This window comes from Spinacia oleracea, chromosome 4, assembly GCF_020520425.1.
Source record: "Spinacia oleracea cultivar Varoflay chromosome 4, BTI_SOV_V1, whole genome shotgun sequence".
NCBI classification, from domain to species: domain Eukaryota; kingdom Viridiplantae; phylum Streptophyta; class Magnoliopsida; order Caryophyllales; family Amaranthaceae; genus Spinacia; species Spinacia oleracea.
In genome coordinates, this window is record NC_079490.1 from 99958991 (window position 1) to 99985549 (window position 26559).

Below are 26559 nucleotides of genomic sequence, written 5' to 3' on the forward strand. Positions count from 1 at the left end.
TAGAAAAAGGGTTTATAACGACAAACTTTTTTGTCGTTATAAGTCTAAAAATTCGTCGTTAAAACCTTTAACGACGAACAAAGTTCGTCGTGTGTTTTGTCGTAATAGGTTCCGACGTTAATAGTATTAACGTCAACGTTCGTCGTGAATTTTACACGACGGAATCATTGTTTGTCGTTATTCATTAACGACAAAATAATTGTTTGTCGTTATTCATTAACGACAAAATACTTGTTTGTCGTTATTATGTATTCAATGACGTCGAACAAACAACAAATAACAACCAATAAAGTTGACGTAAAAAGAGAATCAAATTGACACAATAATTTTAATTATCGTCCAACAACGACAAAATATTTCGACGTTAATGTAACTATAAAAAATAAATATATTTTGTCGTTAATATGAAAAATATTTATAACATGCAATTCATTAAAAATCATAAAAAGTATATAGAATAATACACTAAATTTATATTAAACGTAATCAATAAACATAGGATTTATAATAAGCAATTTCAATGTGAGTCAAAACAACCAAACTAATAAGATCAAATAACTTGATCTATACTAAGAGTTAAATCTACAATTTTATCTATCGAAGCAAATGGAAATTTCATTACTAGAATGTATTTCAACATCATATATAGAATTTATGTGAAACCAAGAATCACACCCACGTCATCTTGTCTTTAAATTCTAAACTATCTCTTGTTTGATCTAAAACAAAAAAAATCTACATCAAATATAATCAAGATTTGGAGCGTCCCTTCTTGGATTAGAGATATTGGAGTTTTTGTAGCAGCACATCTTAAATACTTGAACTCATGCGGTTCCTAAGTGCATTATTCTCTTCTTGTACCGTGCCCATGAGATTGGTAAAAATATGATTTTGTTACCTACACATAGAAGAAGACAAGGTGTCACCTTCATATATAAGAAGAAAAGTGAAAAATTACCTGGACATGAGGAAGTGTTGGTTCTTCCACTATTTCATGAGCTGCATCCTGCAACATGTATAACCACAACAAAATTAATATCATACACAAGAAACTCTAGTTACAACCAACTATCAAAGTTCTAATTTAGTTTCATGAAAATAAGCTTAAATACTTCAGAGGAAGTTCAAGGAAGATTCTGGACATATTTGGTTTTAATAAGAGAAGTAAAATAAACTGCAGAGTAAACTGCAGCTACCAACAAAACACCAACACAATCCCACCTCAGTAAGTCTTTAAACACCACCTCAGTAGGTTTATTTCAGATAAATATCAGTTTATCAAAACACAATCCCCCCTAGCAGTTCTCAAGAACTCTACAACAGAAACTGAATTGAAAACAGTTTATTTCCCCAAAAGCTACCATAAGTCACTTAGAGCCTGGTTTAATTAGAACCATAATTTCTTTTTGACCTGCGTGAAGTGTGCCACGTATTTTCTGAGTTCCTGCAGTCCTGACTGAACAAGACCGAGATTTTTTATCCCCGTTTCTTTGGTTTTGGACAGTTCAGCTAATAGAGAAGGTTTCATAAGTTTTGGAGGCTGCAGTTTGTTGGTATGATGGGCAGCCTCATGTCAGTTCAACAAAAGGAAGTGTGGAAGTGGATGGCAGAATTGTCCTTGCTTTTTTTGGTTTAGTTCACATAACTTATATAATCAGGCTTAAACTGAAAGCTACATGTCTAATTCTTACAGTAACGACAATCCACATACGTACCTATTCTTATCTCCAATATCATCCCAATAGAGTACTCTCACTGGACAGATATTTGCATGTTGTATAATGATCCCCATATGTCGTGCAAATAACTTGTGATATTCAAGCACCCATAAGACAAATTATAGAGCACAAAAGTTGCAGATCATATTGACACACAATACATAGATTACAGAAAAGAAAAAACAATAGCATTTGTAGTGAAAATAAACTGACTAAATAACACATAGCGTTAATACTGAGAGCAGAGCCAGAATACATACCACAAATTAAATTCACAGCTTGATTCTAACTACAAAATTCGCAGCTTGAATATGACCACGAGGAAAGCAAAGAAAGTATGAAACAACAATGAGTTAGAATTTGAGCTTTAAGGAGATAAGTATACACATTTTAAAGACATAGTAGCAAATCTTTATCACTGCAATGAAAGAAAATAAACGCCACACTAGAAAGAAAAAAAAACAAATGATAGGCAATAAAGAAGTTTATAATTCAGCCAGTATAACATTTAAGAAAATCACAAAAGAGGTAATCAAAGTACCTTAGAGATAGTAAAAGATCAATGAGTTTCACACACAAATGTAATCCAAAACACACAGACCAGTAGCAAGTCAAACTAAGGCAACATTTATGTATACAGAGGCCCGATTCATTAAAGAATCCAAAACTAAAACAGATAGGACATGGGTGCAATATCATTGCTCTAACACCATAAGCATATACAGTCCAAGAGACGTGGTATATCATCTTAGCTAAGCCATCCATGTTAACTGTGTCAATAAGAGGATAAAGACTTGTTTTGATTACTTCTTCATGAGTAACAATGAAACGTTCCAGTAACATATTGTCTAGTGCATTAGCATCACACATTTTATAAATTAAAATAATTGGTCATTTTTTGGTTTGAAAATGTTGCCACAAATTGTTTGTATGCAGAAGCACTACAGATATGATAAGTGCCTAGACGATACTGAACAATGAATAAACTCCATTAATCAATTGAGCCAAAAGAAAAAGCTACAGTAAAAGCTATTGTTCTTAGGGGAAGAATTGTTAACAAGGCCAAAAAATTTATTGATTATGGTCAAACCTTGATTATATAAAAAAGAATCCATTTTTTTCCCTTCATATACAAAACTTAAGAAATGTTGTATACCTGACCAGAAGATGAAAAGGGGAAAAACATCTATATGAGGAAGAAATAATGTTGGTAACAGCTGAGCATAATGAAATGGAATATTAGGGGAATTACAGTCCAAATTCTATCAAAATATTCAAATTGCAATTTAGAGAAATAAAAACAGTAAATTTAGGATGAAAAAAGTACAAATCTACCTTTTCATCCAACAAAAATTCCTAATTCCTTTCAATTTTCACTTCGAAGGCGATTAGACAGTAGAATATACTTTGACCCGTGAGCCCAAAAGGGGTAATAATTAACAAGAAATTACAAATCTATTAACAAGAAAATTACAAATCCATAACTCGTCTAAGATTTTTTCTTTCTTGACAACACCTCATTTGAGATAAATCACCTATTTATCATTTTGCATTTATCAGAAAAACAGAATTTCAAGTCTCAAGAACAACTACATAAGGATTCAATTCACAACAATTAACGATAGAAATAACTGTTCCCCGTACAAATCAAAGAAAAATTAGGAAATTACCAGAATTGTTGCGGTCGATGATATTAACAGCTAGATCTGAACCCAAATTCATCGATCAATTACACCAAGAGGATAAATGAAGCCCTATATGGCTATATCACATTAATAAGTAAAATCATTACTGGGAGTAGAAAAGAAATTCAGAGGAATGGAATTTGAGAATCGCGTTTGGAGGCGATTTTAACCTAGGATTTTAGGTTAGAGGAGAGTAAAATTCGAGATGGGCTTCGAAAATGCTTTAGAAATGATAAATAACGACAAACAAATTTATTTTGTTTTTAACTTTTTTTTTCTTGTTCACCACTTACGACGAACTGATTTCTCGTCGTAATACAATGCGGCACTTGTACTGGTAACGACTGTATATTGTGTTTGTCGTTATTATCTTGTCGTTATATATTCATTTTCTAGTAGTGATAGATAGTGGACAGTTGGTTAGAAAGGTTGTCAATCACAACCTTCATCTTACTCAACTTGGCCTCAAACCCCGAGAACTTTGATTACTTCTTCTGCTCAACAACGAGTTTGGCCTCGAAATCAGTGATCTTGGTTGGCTTCACCTGTTCGATCAGCAGCCATCTTCCACTCGAGTTCCCATATTTTATCATCTTTATCGAATGTGGACGCCCTGGTTGGAATCAACATCAGCCTCGGTCTCTTTGACATTATTCCGCAAGGTTTAAACCGTTTTCTCCTCCTCCCTGATTTTTTCTCCAAGTTAAGAAATACCAGCCTTGTGCCTGTGCCAATATCATCCACTCTTTCACAAAGCTCGCCCAACATAACATTCCCGAGAATGTTCATCCTCACACCAGGGAAGAGTGCGATAATTCCCTCGAACACACTTGAGAGCTAGGGTGGTCTATCGATGCGACTGGATAAAAAGAAAAACCAACTAAGTGAAATTTTCGAAAGAATGGGGAATAATTATTGAAAAAAGGCATGAAAACTTTACCTCCAACTGGTACTATTGAGTAATGGTATCAGGATCATATTACTCCTCACTTGGCTAATAAAACCCAGGAGGCCAGGAGTACTCCTCATGATGATCAGGAGTACTCCTAGCCGGGACTCCTCATGATGATCAGGAGTACTCCTAGCCTTGAGACCAGGTCGAAGACCCTTTGGGGCGCCAGACAAGCGAGCGTAAAAAACCCGAACTGCCTAGGAAACATTCCTCTTTGGAACTCCAATGAAAGTTTCATAAAAAATTAAGTAGTCCCAACTCCAGAGGAAATCAAGAAAATAGGAGGAGACTTCTTTTGTTGAGGACCACCCTCATAAGATAAAAAAGGAAGGAAGGAGCCCAAGTCAGGATGGTCATCCACCTCATGGTATTAATTTCCTCTTCAATTGAAAAAGTTGAAAGAAATATATGTCCTTGTTCCAAGTATGCATTTAATGTATTTAATACGAAGTCTAATAAATGCGTTTGGGATTAATTAACAAGTTAATTATTCAGTGAGATAAAGTGATCGGAATGCCTAGTTTGAGGCTACTTTAGATGAAGTGGAATTAATATTATTAATGTCACAATTTACTCTTAACTGAACCCGTCGAGTCACAAAAATAGTATGTGAACGAATCATGTTTTAAAGTGAATGTATTATATTCAGTAAATACCCTGATAGATGGTTATTCGAAAATGATGGATGTTGGTTTCAATGGGAGCTAAACAAATCGTCAAAAGGAAAGGTCGAGAATATTGCCTGAAACGAATATATTGCCGAAAGCATAAATATGGTTCATATCAGAATTATAAATATTTCTAGAATAAAAGATATTGCCAGAAACAAAAATATGGTTCGAAATAGAAATATTACCGAAAATGGAAATATTGCAGGAATCGGAAATATTACCGGAAACGGAAATATTCTTCGTATCCAAAATATTCCAGGAACCGGAAAACAAATAAGAAACACGAAGCTCTATCCATTAGCCAGAAGCATGTGTCAAAGGCCGCGTGCATTGCAAACCATGGATGAGGAAAGCCGACGAGTTCGCTGCAAGGCAAGCCCATGGGCGTTCCATGAGCAGCGTCAGCGCAAGGGACAACACAAATCCAGCCCAATGCCAGCACAAGGCCATCGCACGCGAGCAAGCGAGTAGGCAAGTAACATGGGCCGCAAGTAACTCCAACCGGCTGGTTGGTTTATGCTAAAGCCTATGCATGTTTCCTAATATACCTAAATTACTAATTACCTAAACCTAACGGAATTAGGGGTTTGGATATTCTAGAATATTAGATATACTAACAAAAAGTGCATATGGCCATATTATTTATCACGTGCTTTTCACACCTTTGCTTATCACCTAAAGTAGGATCCCCAAATCCGTTTATACCTTACATTGAGATTCTAGGCTAATCAAATTAAGGAGGTTCCTAACGTACTATGGACTACTACAAAGGGGCCACACTTGGAGTCCTTAAACTTGTTCTTGTTCAGTTCGGGAGCAACAAGGGAAGGCACGCATCATGAACTATGTATCCCAAATTATGCTACTTGATTATGTGATTTACATAGATCCTGACATTATAGGTTTATTCCGCATGTCAATTAGATTGTTCATAACCTAATAGTGGTAACACGAGCCTTTTGTATTATTGCATAATTCAATAAACATGGATTAAATTTTATAAATTTACAAGGAATTAAAGGGGTGAATTATGCGTGGTAATTAATTGCACATTCCATACGATTATTTAATTATTATTTTCGCTAGAATTTTGGCAGTTTTTGTCAATAATCATCGAAATCGTATAATTTTATAGTGTACTCTGCATGTAAACGACGTTTTCAAATTTGGACAAAAATAACTTTTTCCCCGATCCCAGAATTCCCGAAATCGAAGCCTAACTATGATTTTTCAGAGGTTTAGGTTTTTCGAATGCAACTTTATAATTTTTAATGATGTTAAACTTAATAGTTGTGGATCTTGTTATCTTGATTAAATAATTTACATACTGCATACGTTAAACACATTTTGTTGAATTAAATTCGTTAATTATGCTAACTAATTCGTAGTTATAATTAATTTATTGAATTATCGAATAAATTAGATTTTCATTAGATTTTTCATAATTAATTAAGTAATTTTATTGGTATCTATGTTTAAAAGTCCACCTAAATTTGTTAATGGCTAAAATTTTCTATTTCTATGAACCCTAATTTTTTATCCCAAATAATTCATGTAATCGCAAATTAAGTTGATAAATACATTTTTCGTTTTTCGCCCTAAAATTCTTGAAATTTATAGTTATATTATTTTTCATGGATTTTTGAAAATTATAAAATTTTAATTTTGTAATTGTAAAGTGCTCACAAGCTTGCGTGCACGAAGAAGGCCGCCAGGGCCAAGTGCGTGTAACTGCCCCATGGTCGATGCTACTATGGCGCGTGCGCACAACCTGCGAGCAAAGGAGCTTGTGTTGTGCGTGGTGTCAGTGCGACGTGTAGGCGAAGCTTGTGCGTTTTGTATGTGGCGTGGGCGAAGGACTTAGAGGCTCGATGAGAATTCTACTCGCGATGTGTTGAGAAAGGGAGCTCGTGCGCTGCGAAGCAAGCAAGAGAAATATATTAATCAAACAATTAACCAATTAAAACCTAGCTAAGGGGGAGAATTCTTTCACCCCAAAGCAACAGATAGGCCTAAGCCTAAAACAACCACTATGAAAACACAAGCTAAGGGGGAGAAGTCTTTCACCCCAAAACAACAACAAGAGTCAACATTCTGAGTCTGAAAGAAACTAGACTAGCTACAAAGAGTATAACCAGTCCCTATTTTCACTACTTAGTCTGTTCGCACAGATCTGTTGAATTCTATGCTTTACATCACTTGTTAAAGATTGGATTATAACAGAAGCTGCAGGCACAATTCCCTCCCAAACTGAGTTGTTCCTTGCTCTCCAAGTTTGGTAGACTAGACCAGCAACAGCAGCAAAAATAACTTCCTCTTGAAAGCATTCTTGCAGTATCTTCTTCTCCAATTAAGAACTTGCAACACACTTATCCTGGTGTGCTTGATGCCTAAACAAGTTGACACCTTAGCCAAATAGTCTGTATTGTAAGAACAATCAAAGAATAAGTGGTCATTGGTTTCAGGACCACCACCACAAATACCACACAGGTTGTTGTCCCCTATGCCATACTGGAATAACCTTGCTTTAGTTTTGTGTCTGTCAAGCAAAGCTAGACACAGAGAGAATTTGTATTTAGGAATAGTCAGTCTGTTCTAGATGAAACAGACTGACTATTCTTAAACACGGATTCTTGTGATAAACAAAATATTCTTGTGATAGGTCCTGTTCCCGGGCAAAAATATAGTGAAATTACCTGCCACTAAAAAAGACGTTCACTTCTTAAAATATCCGATATATGTAGGTGGTAACAGGGGAAGGGGTCAAATTTATCCTGACGGAAGCAAGAGTAATAATACAGTTTATAATTCCACAGCAACAAGTATAGTAAAGAAAATTATACGAAAAGAAAAGGGTGGATACGAAATAAACATAGCGGATGCCTCGGATGGACGTGAAGTGGTTGATATTATCCCTCGAGGACCATAGCTTCTTGTTTCCGAGGGTGAATCTATCAAACTTGATCAACCATTAACGAGTAATCCTAATATGGGTGGGTTTGGTCAGGGAGATGCAGAAATAGTACTTCAAGACTCACTGCGCATACAAGGTCTTTTGTTTTTCTTTGCGTCTGTTATTTTAGCACAAATCTTTTTGGTTCTTAAAAAGAAAAAATTAAGGTTCAATTGTCCAAAATGAATTTCTAGATTCGTGTATTTATCAAGCTTGTAACAATAACAAAAATTTTGTTGACAATTATTTGACAATTTTAGATGATCAATAAATCAAAAAATTCTGAGAAGGTATTTTTTTTGTTTGTTTATACTTTTCTTGTATATCTACGAGAAGGTTGGAATTACTTGTACGAGATTATTAGTTATAATGTCTATTAGATTGCGAAGAAGACTATTTTCCTTTTTTCAAATCGAAATTCGACTAGATGCTAGACTAAAGGGGAAATATAACGAAAAGAATAATGAGGCCGGGGACCAAATGATTCTAGGGGGAGTTCTTTTCCTTTCTGGTCTTCGACACACGACAAGTATGTGTAAAATTTCTTGTCGTGTGTCGAAATTGTAATGAGTCTTGATTCTCCTGGTCAAAGACTTAGTCAGAATTGTTTTCTTAGTATTACACGTATATGGAGTGGACAAACTGGAAAAAAAAAAGGAGAGAGGTAAATTTATGGAACAAATGGAACTTCTTGCATTCTAGTTAATCTAGAAAAATAAAGCTTCTATTGTGTCATTCAGTAAATCAAGTGATTACCTCTTTTTTTAACTTAACAATTTACGAAGGATCAACAAGTACTATCAAGGAATATACGTTCTGAATGACCAAATAAATTTTCCAAAAACATCGAAAGGGGGATCCTCTTTCATTTATACGAAAAAATTCTAAAATTATGATAATTAAAAAAATAATTTAATGGGACCTCCCCCTTCTTAGTTTGTCTAATTCGAGGGGGAAGGAAGGTCCCGTTGAGTTCTTATACTTTCATATCTATACCTCGATTCATCCAATTACTACAGCGATGAGCCTAATCCAGAATATGAACCATAAAAGAAAATACCTACTAAACCGATCACAAGAATACCAGCTACAGTCCCTATTATCCAAAGAGGAATTCTTCTAGTGGTATCGGCCATTTACCCCACTTCCCTCCACATTTCATCAAGTTGTCGTGCTAGAGACATAAATAGTCATGGATAATTATGAAATGAGGTCCTTCCGAATGGGATAAGATAATTCCTACTCTATTCTGTATATTTCATTCGTTCTCTTTATTTAATTGAGAAAATAATTCGAATCGCCATATCCCCTCAAACTGTAGAACCTGAAAAGGAAGTTCATTTAGAAATAGACTCAATTCCAACTAGGTCAGATGCTACTATGATCTGTAGCCCATGGAGCAACTCCGTCGTTGCAATGAGGGGTACCATTCGAAGGATGTGTTGCACTTCCAGAACCAATGATGAGTACACCCTCGTCCTTCAGGGGAGCCAACGCTCGTCCCAAGTTAAAGTGGTATTTTCCATCCAAGTGTGACTGGACAGAGAGCTGACAAACAGGGATGTCAGCCTCGGGATACATGAGCATCAGAGGCACCCATGCACCATGATCAAGCCCGCGTTTCTTGTCAGTGTGCACACTGGAACCCTGATGCACCATGATCTGATGGGTGATACCATGATACTGATAATTGATGGTCCTATGATTTTAGGCAGATATAGTGCATACATGCAATTGAGTGATACTAATAATGTACTTCATATAACATCATATTAATTCCCATTTGACGCCCTACCATTGGCCATTACCTTTACTACCTTACACGAAAACTAAAACTAGTTTCAGAGAGGAGGAATCTAGAAAATGAATCTACGACGGGACAGTTTTTAGAGATATCATTTTGGGGTTTTCTTGACTCATTGAGGCATTCACTAAATTGAGAGTTTGAAGCTATAAGACCAATGAAGCATACAATAAATAAATCTAGTAGCTAACACAAGCCATTTCTATCTACCTACATTAACAGCTAATAATCTTCAGCCTCAACAATTAGTTGCTTGCTTAGTCAAATAGGGCTCCCTACATGCACTGGAGTCAGAAATGGTATATATAAGCACTGGAAGCTTGTTATATACACTGGTTGGGTTTGTGGGTAGGTTTGTCATACTTAATTTCATCCGCAACGTAGCTTCATCGGAACCAGGGGCGCTCATTATATATAAAGCCAGAGGAACGAACACAGTGGCTGACTCTCTAGCCAAGCAAGGTTTAAGCAGAAGGGACGAATTCATCACATGGGTTTAATGAGGAAGGGCTACATTACTTAACTATATGTCCTAGTAGTCATGGAATGTGTTTTGGAAATATCAAGTACTATTGTAGGAATTAAAGCTTATTATTTATCTAGATAAAGAAAAAGAGGCATGATATACTGTCTCAAGTTAACAAGGCTCCACGTTTTCTCTGTTTCTTTATTTTTTTTCAAATATTCTCTATCCAATTCAAGAGTTTTTCTCTTAAGCTTCATCATGCTTGTTTAATTTTTCTATTTTGAATGATATGAAAAGAAGAAAAAAAAGAGGAACAATTTTACACCAAGTGTTCATGAGATTGATCACTTAAGTTAAAAAAATGCCTTTGCATTCTTTATTTTCTGCCCATTTCTAATATAATAGAGCATTCTCATTAATGTTCCCTTCTTCTTTCGCTTTTTTGGTGTCTGGTTGTGCAAATAAGTATGTTTCTAATTAGTATAACATTCATTAATCAAGAATTTGAGAAAGGACTCTTAAGCTTCTGCTTGCTTGTTATTTGAGTGTTTTTATTTTGTAAATGTGAGTTCCTTTTTCAGTTCTGCGTAGCATTTTATCTTATTAAATATATTTAGCAATGCATTTAATCATCTCATGTTTTAATTGTTTGATAGTTCAAGTCAGTGTTCTCCCAATTCAAGAATGTCAAAGTTATAAATTTCATATCAATCCAGGATGCCTTTATTGGGTTCGATGACAAGGTAAGTTTTCGTTCCAAAAGATTTCTTAGCTTTTGTGTGCAGTGCATGCTGCTTGCTACCGTAGTTTCTGTAATACTTACATGGTAATATACTCATTTAGGAGAGAGAGCAGAAGTTCGAGAAACGTGGTAAACGTTATGTAGGCATATGGTGTTGTGTGATGAATAACACACCAGGTCATATATATTATGATATGTATTGGGACAAGAAACCTAACTGGAAACCATTACCACCACAAAAGCCAGAGGATGATCACCCTCTAGTATAGCTTCCTAGACTGTATGTCCTTACAACACGAGAACTATAAACGCATTACACGGAGAGACAAAAGCATGCAATCAGCCGACAGACATTTGTAGACAATATTTTAAGTTTGGCAGGCAGCTGGCAGTACTCCAACAGAGGAAAACATTTTGATTATTTGGTGCAATGCTTGCTGCAACTCAGGCATACAAAGAGAAGTCTTGCCCTCTTCTAGGCACTACTACAAAATTTGGATTAAGTAACGCCATATAGAAAATGGTCAAGTTGGATGAGCGATCTATACAACTATAGCGAACGCTTTTCCTACATAACCGTTATACGAGAGAAACAATATAAAATGCTTCTCTTAAATACCCGGCCATCATGTATGCATTTTACCAAAATAACTAACTAATTAAATTGACAAAGTTAGTAAAATACTAAGTTGTCTTGTATAACAATTGTTACATATTCCCTATACTTCGGATTAATAACCTAGGTCTATTCCTCTAGACTATCAGCTATCTCCGTCTTTTATTAAACAACGCCTTATCTTATACTCATAAGGTTTACCCATATTAATTTGCGTCCCTTTATTTAATGCTAAAGAATCAAAATCTTGATCTTACGCTAATGAAGCAAAATCTTGAAGATTAACAAATGGCGGAAAAGACAATGTGAAGGAGTTCCAAGTGGTTGGCGCTAGATCTTTTAGGTGCTCTTCTAACTATATTCTGATAAGGTGAGTTTTAATTATCACTAAGTTGATTTTTACAATTTTTTTGCCAATGTAACACCTTCACATGTTTAATTAGTAGTTAACAAACACACTTAATTGAAATGTCTTGTCATCTTACTCCTCACTGATCTCCTCTCATCTACTATATCAATTTCTTTTTCCCCTTAATATAATCTCATCAATAATCAAGATCCAAATATGCATCAACTATGAGGTTTTTGACAAGATAAGATCCCACCTTAATTAGAGTTACATAGTAACTTTTTTTTCTTCTTATTTGTCCCAAATATGTTTGGTTTCCTCGATCTCTTTAAATCATGTTTTTGAGATGTATTTATTGATTGACTGTATTTTTTTAGTACGGAGTATATTTATTTCTATCTTCCTTTGTTTTCATTAGATCTACCATTTTGGTATTAATATTTTGAACTCGGTTTTACATTGTCTTATAAAGTAAAACTCAAATGTCTCATTTATTTTTTCTTTGTTGCAGGTCTATCAAATTAATTGAGGAAGATGGATACTGGACTAGTGGATAACATTTTCTTTTTCAAATTTTCACACTTGGAGGCTGGAGCTCTATTCTAAATATAGTATTTGATGCGAGTACTTAAATTTTTATATTATTGTATTTGAATTTTTGTAAACTCAATACTCAATAGTTCGAATTATGTTCGTCTAGGTATTGAGATTGACCATCTTGAATTTATTTTATGGACTCCGCATAAAAAGTAATAATCACAATATAAGAGGTTACAAGAACATGCCAATAATTATAATAACGAAAATTAGGGACTGCTATTTTTTGTTTATTTTTTTATTTAAAAATATGATGAATACAAAGTTGTTGTTTCATGTAGAAATTCTCTATTATAATGTTTTATAAAACGGTTATGTATGATAAATGTTATACATTTCTTCTTTATTTTCCGATTTAAGACAAGGAATAGAGGAGGTTATGTAAGACAACCATTCTTTATGACCGGGCATATAAAACATCTCTATAATTCGTTCTATAAACTTGATAGTGCGCTGAGTTGAAGTACACCTCTAAGGCGTTCTATAAAGCCTATTTCAACAATACTCTTTTACCTTTTTTATAGTAGTGAGGGAAGGGCAGGGCAGTGCAGTGCAGAGAAGCTGTTGCAATACTATTCTGATTCTGATATGAGAATTCTGTTGAATCATTGATCTAGATAAAAAGATGTGTTCATAAGTTGTAGCTAAACATTTCTTTCATTCAATTTAGTTATATACCAAGTTGTATCCTGGTGCATTTGTTCCAATGTAATTGAACTAAAGCACCAGTAAACAAAATGGTGCATGCCGCAGTTTGCCACAATTTTTTTGTAGTATAAACAAATTTGGATACTTTGATGAATGAATGGCCGGTGGTACAAGTTTCAACGGTGAAGAAGGTAGTGGCCTTTGTGCAACACTTGGTAGATGGAGTCAGATTACATGTTGTTGGTCAACTACTCTGATTATTTGTTTTACTTCACGTTGTCTATTCTAGCCGTCAGATAAACTGATGCAATTACTAGTGCACGATATCCTAATATTGAACACATTTTCTCCCCTCAAGTTAGTGTTTCCTTGTCTTAATTAGGATCTTTTATTGGCTGACATATATGGTTTCCACAACTATAAGTGTTTGACTGGGGTACGAGATAGGTAGTTGAACTTGTAGCCTTGAATATGATGCTCGTTGTCTTTGTTATCTCTCTATTCAATTCTTCCATTTGGCCAAATTTACCACAACTATTCTATAATATTTTTAATGTAACTTAAATATGCTTGTAGTGATAACACAAACAGACAATCATATAGATTTGATGATTAATGAAATATCTATTATATAGTCTCAATAGACAAGTCTCCTATCTGACCTTCCTCAAAGATGGTTCAACACCATGATGAATACACAATTAGCCCCAACCGAAGCTCTTAAAAAACCCCACAAGAAGGAATCCCCACATTTCAGTTAATTCAACACCTCAATCAGATATTTAATCAAATATTACCCAATTATATACAGAAAGCCGAAAATGAAGGAATCCACATCTATAAAACAAAGCAAAATACTCTAATTAAGAATAGCCACACATGATTTACAAGATTGACAGGGTTAATAATGTTATAGCAATCAAAGTGACCAGAAAGAAAAATGGGGAAAACGGGCACATCCAAAACCAAATACAATCCCAAATACAAGTATAAATACAATAAATTTAAACACCCTGATTCAAATAATTATAAAACTACAGAAGATTTATGAAGAAAAACTCACATCTTCTGGTCGTCGTCGATCTCGAGCTTCTTCTGGCACCCTGTAGTAGGGTTGGCGATATTGAACTGCAAACACCCAACAAAATCAAAATCTAAAATTTAAAATGAATAAAACTAAAAAATGGCAATGCAATTCAACGAATTAGGCATGAAATTCAACCAAAATAGCAACCCTAAGTAAGGCTTGAGTTTAAACGATTACCGTTTGAGTGGTGTTTGATCCGTCTCCCTCCTTCGCCGCCTTGTTTCCTATGTCGCTTGCCTTCAAATTCCTTACTTTTTGTTCTTTCGAGAGTTGAGTGATGACCTAGCTACCTAATAGAATTGGGGGAAAATAAAATTGGGAATGGTTTTTTCTTTCGTTTTTCTGAAAGACATTTGATTTTTTTTTTTTTTATAATTCAAATGTTCTGGAAGGGGTGAGGGAAAAAACGAGGTATTCTAAAAAACGAGTTGGTGGTATTCTAAAATTTTGGGGAAAAAATGAGGGGGAAGCCGTTGCAAGGCCGTTGCATTATCTATATCTAATGCAACTTCTTATCTGAACCCGTTGCATTAGATAATCTAATGCAACGGCCAGTTAAAAGTCGTTGCATTAGCTCACTCTATTGCAACAGTATGAATCTAGGCGTTGCATTAGCCCCTTTTTAACCGTTGCATTATTTCAAAAATGTAGTAGTGGCAACATCACCATAGGAAATGAGTGCATTATTAGTAAAGTACATCACCACCTAGAAAGGGACTAGGTGGAAAACCACATTGCCTAGAAGGACTAGGCAAGTAAAGTTGCATAATTGAAAGTGCGGAATTAAAAGGTGCAATATTGAAAAGCGTTATTGAAATTGCGATATTGAAGTGCATAATTGAAGAGCGTTATTGAAATTGGAATATTAAAGTGCATAATTGAAAGGTGCGATATTGAATTTGAACTTTAGCACATGAGATCCGAACGCCAAACGACTCCTTAAGAATAAGTGCGTCCGACACGGAATCAAAGCTAAAAATCTCAACTTTAGGTCAAGTTGCTCAACCTAAAGTGTCTTGGATTTTGAACATAGAAATTGAACTTGAAATATGGAACTTGAAATATTGAACTTGAAATATAGAACTTGAAATATTGAATCTTGAAATATTGTACTTGAAAGATTGAACTTGTAATATTGAACTTAGGAGTCTTGAATCTCAAAGATTGGACCTTTTAATGTTAAAAAGGCTTCATCTTTGATATGCTCCAAGTATTGAAATGATTCTAGTTTAAGGAAGTGATTACAAACAACCTTAAATATCATTGAATCTTGAATCTCAAAGATTAGACCTTTAAACATTATAAAGGCCTCACCTTTGATTATTCCATATTTTGAAGATGATTCTAGTTTAAGGAAGTTATTACAAACAACCTTAAACATCATTGAATCTTGAAATTTTGTATTTGTATCACATAAAGTGTGGATTTTGCAAAAGTATATGATTGTTGTAAGTGACACTTTTAAGAATAGAAGTGCCAACTTTACTAATCATTTTGAAATAGAAATCATAGAAACATTGTAGATTAGAATTGGGATTCGAAAATACCTAGTTAGATTTAGGCTAGAATTCCTTTTGGAGCTCCCAATTGCTTAGAACTTTGAGATTGTATGAGATTTTTGAAGGTTTTTTGTATTTTGATTTGAGTGGCAATTTTTGTGATACGATGTTCTATTTTCGATTTGCCCTCCCTAAATTCTCAGAGTTAGGGGTTTAAATAGGAAAATTTATAGCTAAACGCCAGCTGACGCCAGCGTCCAGCGCAGCAGCTGCGCCTGGCGCTGCTGACGTCGCGCAGAAGCTGCCAAACAAGGACGAAGATGCCGTCCTTTGAAGGAAATAATGCCCTTGGTCCAAGTATGCATTTAATGTTAAGTCTAATAAATGTGGTTCAGTATTAATTAACAAGTTAATAATTCAGTGAGATCAAGTGAGCTGAATGCCTAGCTAGAGGCCTCTTCAGTTCAAGTGGAATTAATGATATTAATCCACAGCTTACTCTTGACTGAACCCGTAGGGTCACACAAATAGTACGTAAACGGATCAAGTATTTAATGGAATTAAATACTCCATCTATGGACATTCGGAATCCACGGATCTTGGTTTCAGTGGGAGCTAAGATCGTCAAAGGCAAGTAAATGAATACTCCGGAAATGATGATATTACCGGAAACGGAAATATGGATCGTATCGGAAATATAAATACTCCCTCCGTCCCGGAATACTCGACCCAGTTTGACCGGCACAGAGTTTAAGGGACTTAAATTGACTTATTTAATTTAATAGGTAGTAGTTGATAGTGGGGTATTATTTTAATGTAGTTAGTGGGAGGTGGGTTAAGAGGTGGGGTTAGGGGAGAGTAGGGGTTGAATTTTTAATTATTTTTTGTATGGAGTAGGGGGTAGGTGGGTTAATAGGGGTGGAATGAGAAATAATATAATATTGTTAGAATATTTCCATTTTTAGAAACAGGTCAAGTATTAAGGGACGGCCCGATAAGGAAAACATGTCAAGTATTCCGGGACGGAGGGAGTATTATCCAAGTCGTAGATGTTGCCGGAAACGGAAACATGGTACGTATCGGAAAATATTATCAGAAATGGAAATATTGTCGGAATCGGAAATATTGTCGGAAACGGAAATATAGTCAAAATCGGAAATATTATCGGAATCGGAAAATAATTCCAAACACGAAAATATTAAATATTTGTTCGAGACGGAAATTAATTCTGGAATCGGAAATGTTAAATATTGTTCGTATCGGAAATGAATTCCGGAATCGGGAATTTAATCGGAAGCGCATCGTACGAATTAGCATCGGACGAGACTTGCTAGACGAAGCCCCAGCACGAAGCCAGGCCTGCGTCCAGCAAGCCATGCGCATCAACACAACGCAGCAAGGCCACGCCAGGCCCAGCACAAGGCCAGGCCCAGCATGGCGCGCGCGCAACATGGGCTGCGAGCAATGCTCGTGGGCTGCGAGCTGTGCAACTCACGTGGGCCGCGAGGCTTGCGCGGGCTGTGCGGTGCTCGTGCTCGTGTGCGGTTGTGTGCGATACGAATCCTAAAGCTAATTGGAATTCTTTATATGATTAAATCCTAATCCTAGTAGATAGAATTTATTTAATAGAGTTCTAAAGGGATTCTAATTAAACTAATTGGTATTCTAATAGGATTCTAAATCCTTTTCCATGACTCTATAAATATGTGCCTAGGTTCACAAATTTATATACAAGTTTTTCAAGTATTCAAAGCTAGGATTTTTAAGTAGAAAAATCAGCCATAACACTTGCCCTATTTAGCCGAAAATAAGTAGTACCTTAAGGGCGATTCTAGTTGGTCAATCTTAAGGCGGATCCGGACGTGCTATGGACTTTCTACGGAGGGACGACACTTGGAGTCCTAAAGACTTGTTCTTGTTCGGTTCGGGCGCAACTAGGGAGGGCACGCTACAAAGTGTATGCATCCTAGACTAATTATATGATTATGTGCAATTAATATGTATCCTGGCATTAAGGTTTTTCCGCATGATTTATGTTGTTCATATGTATCATAACCCAACAGTGGTATCACGAGCCTATTATTATTTGCATAATCTATAAATTACTTAACATGGTTAAATTTTACAAATTTGCAAAGAATTAAAAAGGGGTGATTAACTTTCGTAATTGTTAATTAATTGCAAATTGCGTTTATTTAATTATATGTACGCAGTTTTTCGGCAGTTTATTCGTTACTCACCCAAATCGAGTGATTTTTGTGTCAATCCCGCATGTAAAAGGCATTCTAAAATTTTCGGCCGAACCCAGAATTCCCAAATTCGAAGCCTAACTATGACTTTTCGGAGGTTTTAGTTTTTCGAATGCAAAAGTTTGTAATTTTAAGATGTTAAAGTTGAATATTTGCGATTCTTGTTGTTAAATCTTTAATTTTTGATTGACCTACTGTATATGTTTAACAATTTTGAATGCCTAAGCTTGTTAATTATACAACCTAATTTGTAATTATAATTAATTTGTTGAAATTCGAATAATTTAGAATTTGATTTGATTTTCATAATTAATTGACAATTTAATTAGGTATCAATGATTAAAAACCAGCATAAAAATTGTTAATTTATGATAAATTTTAAATTTTTATGACCTAGATTTGAATCCATGCTAATCGAAAATTAATTGATTAATAAATTTTCGATTTTTCGCCCTAAAATTATGAAATTAATATGATTATTAATTTGTCATTAATTTTAAATTAAAAAGTTTTAATTTTTATAAAATTCGCTCATAAACGTTGCGAGCACAAAGCAAAGGACGCTACGTGTTACCCTTAAGGGGTGTTGTATAGTGCGGGCACGCGATGACGAGCAAAGGAGCGCGTTGCCCGTGCGGTACGAATGCAGCGAGCAACCAAGCATGGCGCGCGCGCGAGGCAATGCTGCCTGGGCGTGTGTGCTGTGTAGGCGATGGGCGATGGGCGATGGGGCGTGGCACAACAAGACGAGGCGCGCGCACGGGAGAGTGAGAGCTAGGTCCCCCAGCGAGCGCTGCTCCGCGCACCAACGAGCGTTGCCTCGCCATCGATCGATTGCTCGCGCCCAGCGAGCGATGCATCCCTTCGGTTGCTAGCTGCTGCGAAGTGAGCGAGCATGCTGCGCACAAGTGTGGCTTGGCTTGCTGCGTTTGCGCGTGGATGCTGCTGCTTGTGCCATGGCTATGCGATCAGTCGAGGGGCATTGATGCCTCGTGCACTCGACGGGGCTTGGGCGCAAGCCCAAGTGCCTCGTCGTGTTACGATTGAGTCGTTTTGATTTTAATTTGAAATTTTCAGTTCGGAAATCATTTTAATTAACTTTGAAATTAATAATTTAAATTGTTTTCTCGGATTTTAATTTTGAATATTATAATTATTATAAATTTTAATTTATACTAATTATTTTACTAAAATTAAAACCTTGAATTAATTTAAATTCATTTTATTCAACGGAAAATAAATTAAATAAATGGATTCGATTATAATTTTATATGAGGTTTAAATTTTAATTAAACTTGTATGTTTCCGGTTAGACTAGAAATTCATTTTATGTTTAAAATTAGTAAAGCATATAAAGTTATTGGTTTAAGTGGGATCATTTTTAGTCAAAAACTCTTGATTAGGTCTACAAATCCTTTAAGGTTAAACAACTTGATTACAATTAATAAGGACTGAATAATTGGTAGATTATTGGTGCCCAGGATTAATTGCTGCAAATATTTATGTGATGCATTATAACATGTTTTACTGACCAGCTATGTGGGCCATTCATGATAATGAATGGGTGAATGGTATATATTGTATACTTACTATTTTGCAGGTTATGAAGTGACTAGTATGGCCCAAATAGGATAGAAAATATGGTCTGCGTACCATTAATTTGAATGTAATTGGTCTAATGCACCAAAGTTTGTTTTTCAATTCAAATATGGTCTGCGTACCATCAAATAGTTGTAATTAGTTTAATTATAGCTTATCCTATTTGAAGAAAATGGCGCCTCCCATGGTGAAATTCAAGACGGAGTTTTCAATCCAATTTCAAGACGGGCTTTGAAGTTGAAGCTTCAAGATGAAGTCGGGTCATACTAGATCACGTTTATCTTATGCATGCTTTAAGTTATTTATTGCTTTAAATATGTCTTAATTATGCATGAGATTATGGCTTGATTATGTTGCATGATTAAGGATTTTAGTTCACTTAAAATCTAACCAACATAGTCAGAGCCTTAAGTTCCAAAGTTTAAAAATTGAGTTAAAAGGTGCCATGCCAAAATAACACTTACTTGGATAACCTTTACATCAATCTAGTAATAGTTTTACGCTCAGCGAGGTGTTACTTATTGATCCTAAAGGGGTAAGGTACACAAATAATTGTGAGTACATGTTAGTTTTGGTGAAACTCAACGAAATAAGTTAGGAGTCCTTTTATGTCGTGGCAAAATTGATGGGTTTACCTAACAAGTCCTTAGACGTACCTATTAACCAAGAGTAGTTTCTAGACTATTAGCAAAAGGCTTTTGCTTACCTAAAAGATTTTAGAATTGAGTCTAAATACATAATGTGCTTAAATTCTTCAATGGTTTTAGGGTCTTGGAATCATTTTATTCACACATGCCGGAACACATAACTTGAATAAAATGCTTAATGAACATTAAATTATGCATGCATGCTAGAATTTAAAGTTTATTAAGAGAATTGTGAATGGTTATTTACACTAGTACAAAAGTGACATTAGGTAACACCAAATGGTAACACTTTTAAAGATGCAAAATTATTCGATATATATGTAACACTTTAGTAACACTTTAGTATTAGGTAACACTTGTTTGTAACAGTTGATATTAGGTAACACTAATTTGTAACACTTTGGTATAAGTGAATACTTGTTTGTAATATTTTATTCCTAAAACTTTAAAATTTCAATCTTAACATTTTTTTTTTTTTTTATTTATATTTTTTTCTTTCCCTTCCCCGGTTTTCTTTTTTGCCAACCCCTTAACCATCCGCCGTTTCCATAGTTCAGTTACAGATCAAAGAAAAATTCATGGTCTCATCTTCAGTCACTCCTATAACTCTGATAGCGCACTAGTACATACTCCGGCGAGAATCTTCAGGCTGGTGGGTTGGCGGATTTCGGCGATGCTTTGCGATTGTGCAGTCTGCTGGTGGGCGGTGGCGATGACGAGGAGAGGTATGATGAAGGAAGGAGACTAGGAAAGAGAAAGAAGTGTAATGGGAAATTGCTTGGCTGTTTGTCACTGGAATTTTCCGATGATTAATTGTGCCCAGTTAGGTAATTCATATATGTCCATAATATTCATTAATGGAGTTTCGCCGTTTCCTTCAATTTTCTCATACTTTCTTCTTATTTGAGTTTATTTGTTTCAATTGATTTTTCTGCAATAGAATATATACCGAGTAGTTTAGTTTAAAGTCCATGTTAACTAGATAGTTCTTTAATTTGAATGATTTAGATTGTTTCATTGTCCAAATTATTGATTTCCATTGCTAATTTCTTACCTTAAAAATTATGCAGGATGATGTTGGAAAAACCTAATTCTGCAGATTATAATTTTCCCTTTAATATTATTGCCTCGATTTATTTTTTGTTCGAAATTATAATTTAACCCCATTTTTGAATTATGAGCAATGTTTACGAGGTTAATTCAATTCGAGGAATTTCTTATGCTTCCATGGACTATAATGAATGCATTTGTTTTACTGTTACCCATATATTTTATGATTCTGTATGTCCACCGTAGACATTTCATCTTGTGTCATTTCTGCGGTGACTAGAATATGAGCTTAAGAGTATATGTTATGAAGTGGTATGCGCTAAAATTCGAAGTCGTTATTATACAGATAATTTAATTTCTTAATGATCCCTATATGTCATTTGATTAGAATATGATCCAGCATTGAGGATTTCTCAGAAGTATGGCTGCCAACTAGGAGTAGTGCAAATTTCATTCAAGAACATTATTGTCTGCTACCAACTGTTGTTACCTGCATTTATAGTCTTTTACCTCTCACTAACACAATAAGTGATTAAGCTTTGGATCTTTTCATCATTGTTATAATAGTATCCATTAACTAAATATTTGGATGTATTATATCAGACTTTTAATACACAATTAGTAATGCTGACCATATTTTTTGTATTTGAAGTTTTTAGTTTTTTTTTTTAATCTTTTTATCATGAGTACCTACACTCTCTTATTCAGGATTTGAGAGTCCAAGGCATTATCTGATTGGATTTTGTGTTTCCCTGTTTTAGTGAAATCCTAGTTGGATCATGATATAATCAATCAAGTGGTTCTTAGGCCGTCTACAACTCATCCTTCACACTGTCAGCTTCATCCTTATTCGATCTCAAGCTCCTATGCCTTATCTTCTTGCTCAACTGTTGCATCAGGGTTGATGCTAAAGCTAGACTTTGCAGAATCATATATACGACAAACAAAATCCTTAAGGTCATCCAAATAGAAGCCACTGTCAAAGAGAGATGTCTGGTGCATGAGCCGTGTTGTCAGGTACACGAACTATTAGAATTTGTTTCAGGAAAGCCATATATTTATGTCTGATTTCAGGATAAAGTCCCTGTGTTCAGAATTTCAAACCACGGTTGGTCAAATACTTGGATATGTACCTATACAAGACACTGGTCAGGTTACCTAAAAAAGATGGTGGCTTGATTGGTCTGATGGGTAGAAAGATGTACTACGATTAAGGGGTATTATACGATTAAGGTTAAAGGTCAGAAACTTGATTTGAGTGGGTTTTAGCTAAATGACAATGGTGCTTGTAATTTGTGACGTTATTTATAGCCTCATTCCATCCTATCTCTTTTCATTAATGGTTGAACTTTGTCCATTCTGAGATCAATGAGCTTAGTTGAACATTAGTGTAAGCTCACCTCTTAATATAATTAGAAAACTGATTTTAGAGTTTGCCAGAGTTCCTATCAGAATTCTGTGTATTTGAAGTATCAATCTTTATTTCAAGAAGGCGATCGTTGTGCTTTTGTTTGATTGCCAGCTTCCTTTCCTTGTTTCTCTGATATTGTGGGGGTGTTTAGTGGATGATTGATGAAGAAAAGGGAAGAAGACACGTTTATTAGAGAGAATGAAAAGGTAGAACTGAGTAATTATAAATGAAAGAATTAAAAAGTAAAACAAAATAAAAAAAATTAACCAAAACTGCCACGTCATACTTGTCACCCATTGTAACCGGTCAAAATTTATTGCAACTTGTTAATAATACATGGGTATAAAAGGTAGACTTATTCAGATATAATCGAAAGTTTGACTTATTTTTAGTAGACATGTCAAAGGTTGACTTGTTAATATTGGTTTTATGTAGGTCTCCTTCTATTAAGGTGCTGAATATGTGGGTAATGTATGATAGTTTTAAGAATTAAGGTTTTGGTTTAGTAAAATTTTGGAGGTTTTTGTTATAGAATGAACAATGTGAACTAGCTGTTATCACTATATTCTCTACAATTTGATTAAATAGTTTTTCTAATTATTAGTTACATAGTTCAGTACTTCAGTGGTGTATTTATTGCTAACAAAAATCATGTATTACGAATATACAAGTATCTTGGTGTATTCTGGTATTTTTCTTGTAGGATCTACAAGTATCTAGGTATTATAATTTCCTAAATAATATTGTTATCCTCAATACACTAGTCCTGCCACTTCATGCCTTAGATTTACCTATGTTAATGTGAAGGCTGTGCCCAATGATATTTATCTAAAAGAGAAGGAAGAGGCTACCGAAACAAGTAGAAGTGGTTGGCAAGATATAGATGGTAAGGGAACGGGAGTCATTTTGAGCCATGAAAAGCTTTCGGAACATGTATCCTTTTGTTTTAAGACTGTTTTGTGCTTTGTGCTTTTTGGTGTTCTCTTGACCTTTTAACTATTTAGTAGTCTAGAAATTATTTTGGTTTAATAATTATTTCGCAGGTACTACCTTCCTATTGAATACCATGGGCATGCATCTTCTGTTGTCATCTTTGGAACTGATATAGTGAGACCAAGGTCTGATTTTAGTTGTTTCTTTTTCCTTCTCGTTCCCCCCTTCGTTTATTGATTCTCTATTTGCTCTGAGCAATATATGTTATTGCAGTGATATAGAGTATTTCCTAGTATGTCTGTCAAATGTGGTACTTAAATTGGTTTCATTTTGCTCATATGTTTCATGCTGATATGCTTATCTGGATACAAGCTACTTACTTGCAGTTGTCGTTAGCTAGCTGCATTTATTTAGTTCTTCCTCTCTGACCCATCTCTGTGACTGTGGATGTCTTACATTTTATTTTTATTATATTGAACTAATAATTTTGTTTCTTTTCCCAGGGGGCAGGGACCTCCAACTCCTAATTCTCCACCCCCTTACTTTAGACCTTCGTACAAGTAAGACTATGAGCTAGAAATGGTATGAGCCGTAACTCTCTTCTCGTATTTTACATTATGCATGTATTGTTGACAAAGTTTAGGAGAGCATACACAGAGCTATATTATTTTACTAAGGTGTCCTACTTTTGTAGCTAAAATGCCCATATTTTAAAATATATGGTAGACCCTTATATGCAGTCTTGTGTCTACCATCTGAAAGTATGAGTGGATTTTGCATATTCTAATTTTGAATTATAAGCAGCAGATTATGGATGTTAACTTTAGTTCTTGTAATGCAATGTCTTGGTTGTGCTTTACATGTTTATGGATGTTGGACCTTACTAATTTTATGCTTCTTATAGGATCAAGATGATGGATTGGATCGGATAGCAAATGAAGATTAAAGTTGACATTGAGAATCATGCAGGCGTAAGGGAAATCAGTTGAAGATGAAAAGATAGGAGACATTTAGTTTTGGATTATACATTTTAGTTTTGGTTATGATCATTTGATTTTATTTTGAACATAATAATGTAATTTTCATAGATCGTACATCAAATACTAATATTTTCATTTGTTAGGGAGCGGGTGTGCTCCCTTCCTTTAGTTGTTTCCTTGTTTGGAACTTATTTTGTGTACGTACTATCTTTTGGTAATAAAATTGCTATTTTACCAAAAACAATTATAAATTTATTATTTATTATAAATAATATTATTATTATTATTGTTATTGTTATTTATGAACCAATTTTGTAATATTTGTTAAATTATTATATTTAATGAAAAGCATTACTTTGCAAGTGTTACAATAGATATTAAAAGGTGTTAAATATGTAATGTTACCTAAGAATAGAAAAGTGTTCCTACATAATGAACAAGGTGTTACGTTATATGGTAAAAAGTGATTCCTATGATTCAATAAAGTGTTACTGTAAATCAAAAGATGATATAAAAAAGTGATACTAATGGTTAAAAAGTGTTACCTAAGATATTACGAGTAACACTTTTAAAGTGCTACAATAGGAATGGAAAAGTGTTACATAAAATTAATTTTGGTAACACTAGTAAAAGTGTTATCATATGTTATTAAAAGTGTTACCTAATAGAATAGGTAGCACGAGCAGATGTATCACCCATAAAGTGTTACCTATTATCTATGGGAACACTTTACCCCCTTTATGTAACAGTTTTTCGGTGTTACCTAAAGTTAATTATGTACTAGTGTTATTTGTTTATTTTTTTTTCAATTGTAGTTTTAACTATGGCAAACAACAATTCATTCAACATCCGATCAATTCTCGGAAAGGAGAAGTTGAACGGGAAAAACTTCCTTGACTGGCAAAGGAACTTGCAAATAGTTCTTATGCAGGAAGAAAAGGAGTATGTCCTGGATGAGGCGATGCCCGAAGCCGCAGGCGAAGGGGTCACTCAGGCAGCCCTCAATCGTTGGATTGATGCCAACAAGGATGTAAAATGTCTAATGCTTGCAACCATGAGTGTAGATCTACAGAAAACGTTCATCAACTTAGATGCTTTCACGATCATCAGTGAGTTAAAGAACATGTTCCAAGATCTGGCTCGAGTCGAAAGATTCGAGACTCATAGGCAAATTCTTGAGACTAAGCTTAAGAAAGGCGAGCTCGTAAGTCCACATGTTCTCAAAATGATTGGACTCATTGAGAATTGAATATGAGTCGGCCGGATCAGCAATTCTCTCAGGAAAAGGCTGTAGACACCATCCTCCATTCTCTTCATAACATGTATGATCAGTTCAAGCTGAACTACAGTATAAATAGTCTGGACAAAACGCTCACTGAGCTTCACGGTATGCTGAAAACCGCTGAAAAGACGCTCAAAAGTGATAAGCAAGATGTGCTTATGGTGCGTGGGGGCAAGTTCAAGAAATCTGGTAAGAAGAGGAATGCTAAGAAAGGTGGCAAGAAGGCCAGCCCGACTAAGAAAACTGGCGCCAAGTCTGAAAAGAGGAAGGTCAGTCAACCCACTTCTGAATCCGAATGCTTCTACTGCAAGAAGAAGGGGCATTGGAAGAGAGATTGCTTGAAGCTAAAGGAAGATCAGAAGAACGGAACAGTCGTTCCATCTTCAGGTATTTTCGTTATAGACTGTATACTTGCTAATTCAACTTCTTGGGTATTAGATACAGGTTGTGGCTCACACTTATGTTCCAATCCACAGGGACTAAGAAGAAGTAGAAGGTTAAGCAAGGGTGAAGTCGACCTACGAGTGGGAAATGGAACACGGATTGCTGCATTAGCTGTAGGAACTTATTATTTGTCGTTGCCCTCTGGGCTAGTTTTGGAACTGGAAGAGTGTTTCCATG

General features: G+C 35.1%; 2 long non-coding RNA genes and 1 pseudogene across 3 annotated transcripts; 2 read left to right on the forward strand and 1 right to left on the reverse strand.

Moving 5' to 3' along the window:
* Window positions 1-605: 605 nt before the first annotated feature.
* Window positions 606-3607, reverse strand: LOC130459471 (uncharacterized). The gene is made up of 3 exons (XR_008918867.1): window positions 3389-3607; window positions 1979-2022; window positions 606-1006 (listed from the first exon to the last, which is right to left on the reverse strand). It is a non-coding gene; the product is annotated as an uncharacterized lncRNA (long non-coding RNA).
* A 4044-nt stretch (window positions 3608-7651) lies between these two features.
* Window positions 7652-8165, forward strand: LOC130471745 (cytochrome f-like; annotated as a pseudogene).
* Window positions 8166-20773: 12608 nt separating this feature from the next.
* On the forward strand, window positions 20774-24942 carry LOC110801518 (uncharacterized). 2 transcript variants are annotated; one of them, XR_008932888.1, is made up of 5 exons: window positions 20777-21109; window positions 22094-22349; window positions 23551-23861; window positions 24180-24258; window positions 24581-24942. It is a non-coding gene; the product is annotated as an uncharacterized lncRNA (long non-coding RNA). The 2 variants fall into 2 exon arrangements; XR_008932887.1 differs by having other exon boundaries at window positions 20774-21109; window positions 22094-23861.
* Window positions 24943-26559: the final 1617 nt, after the last annotated feature.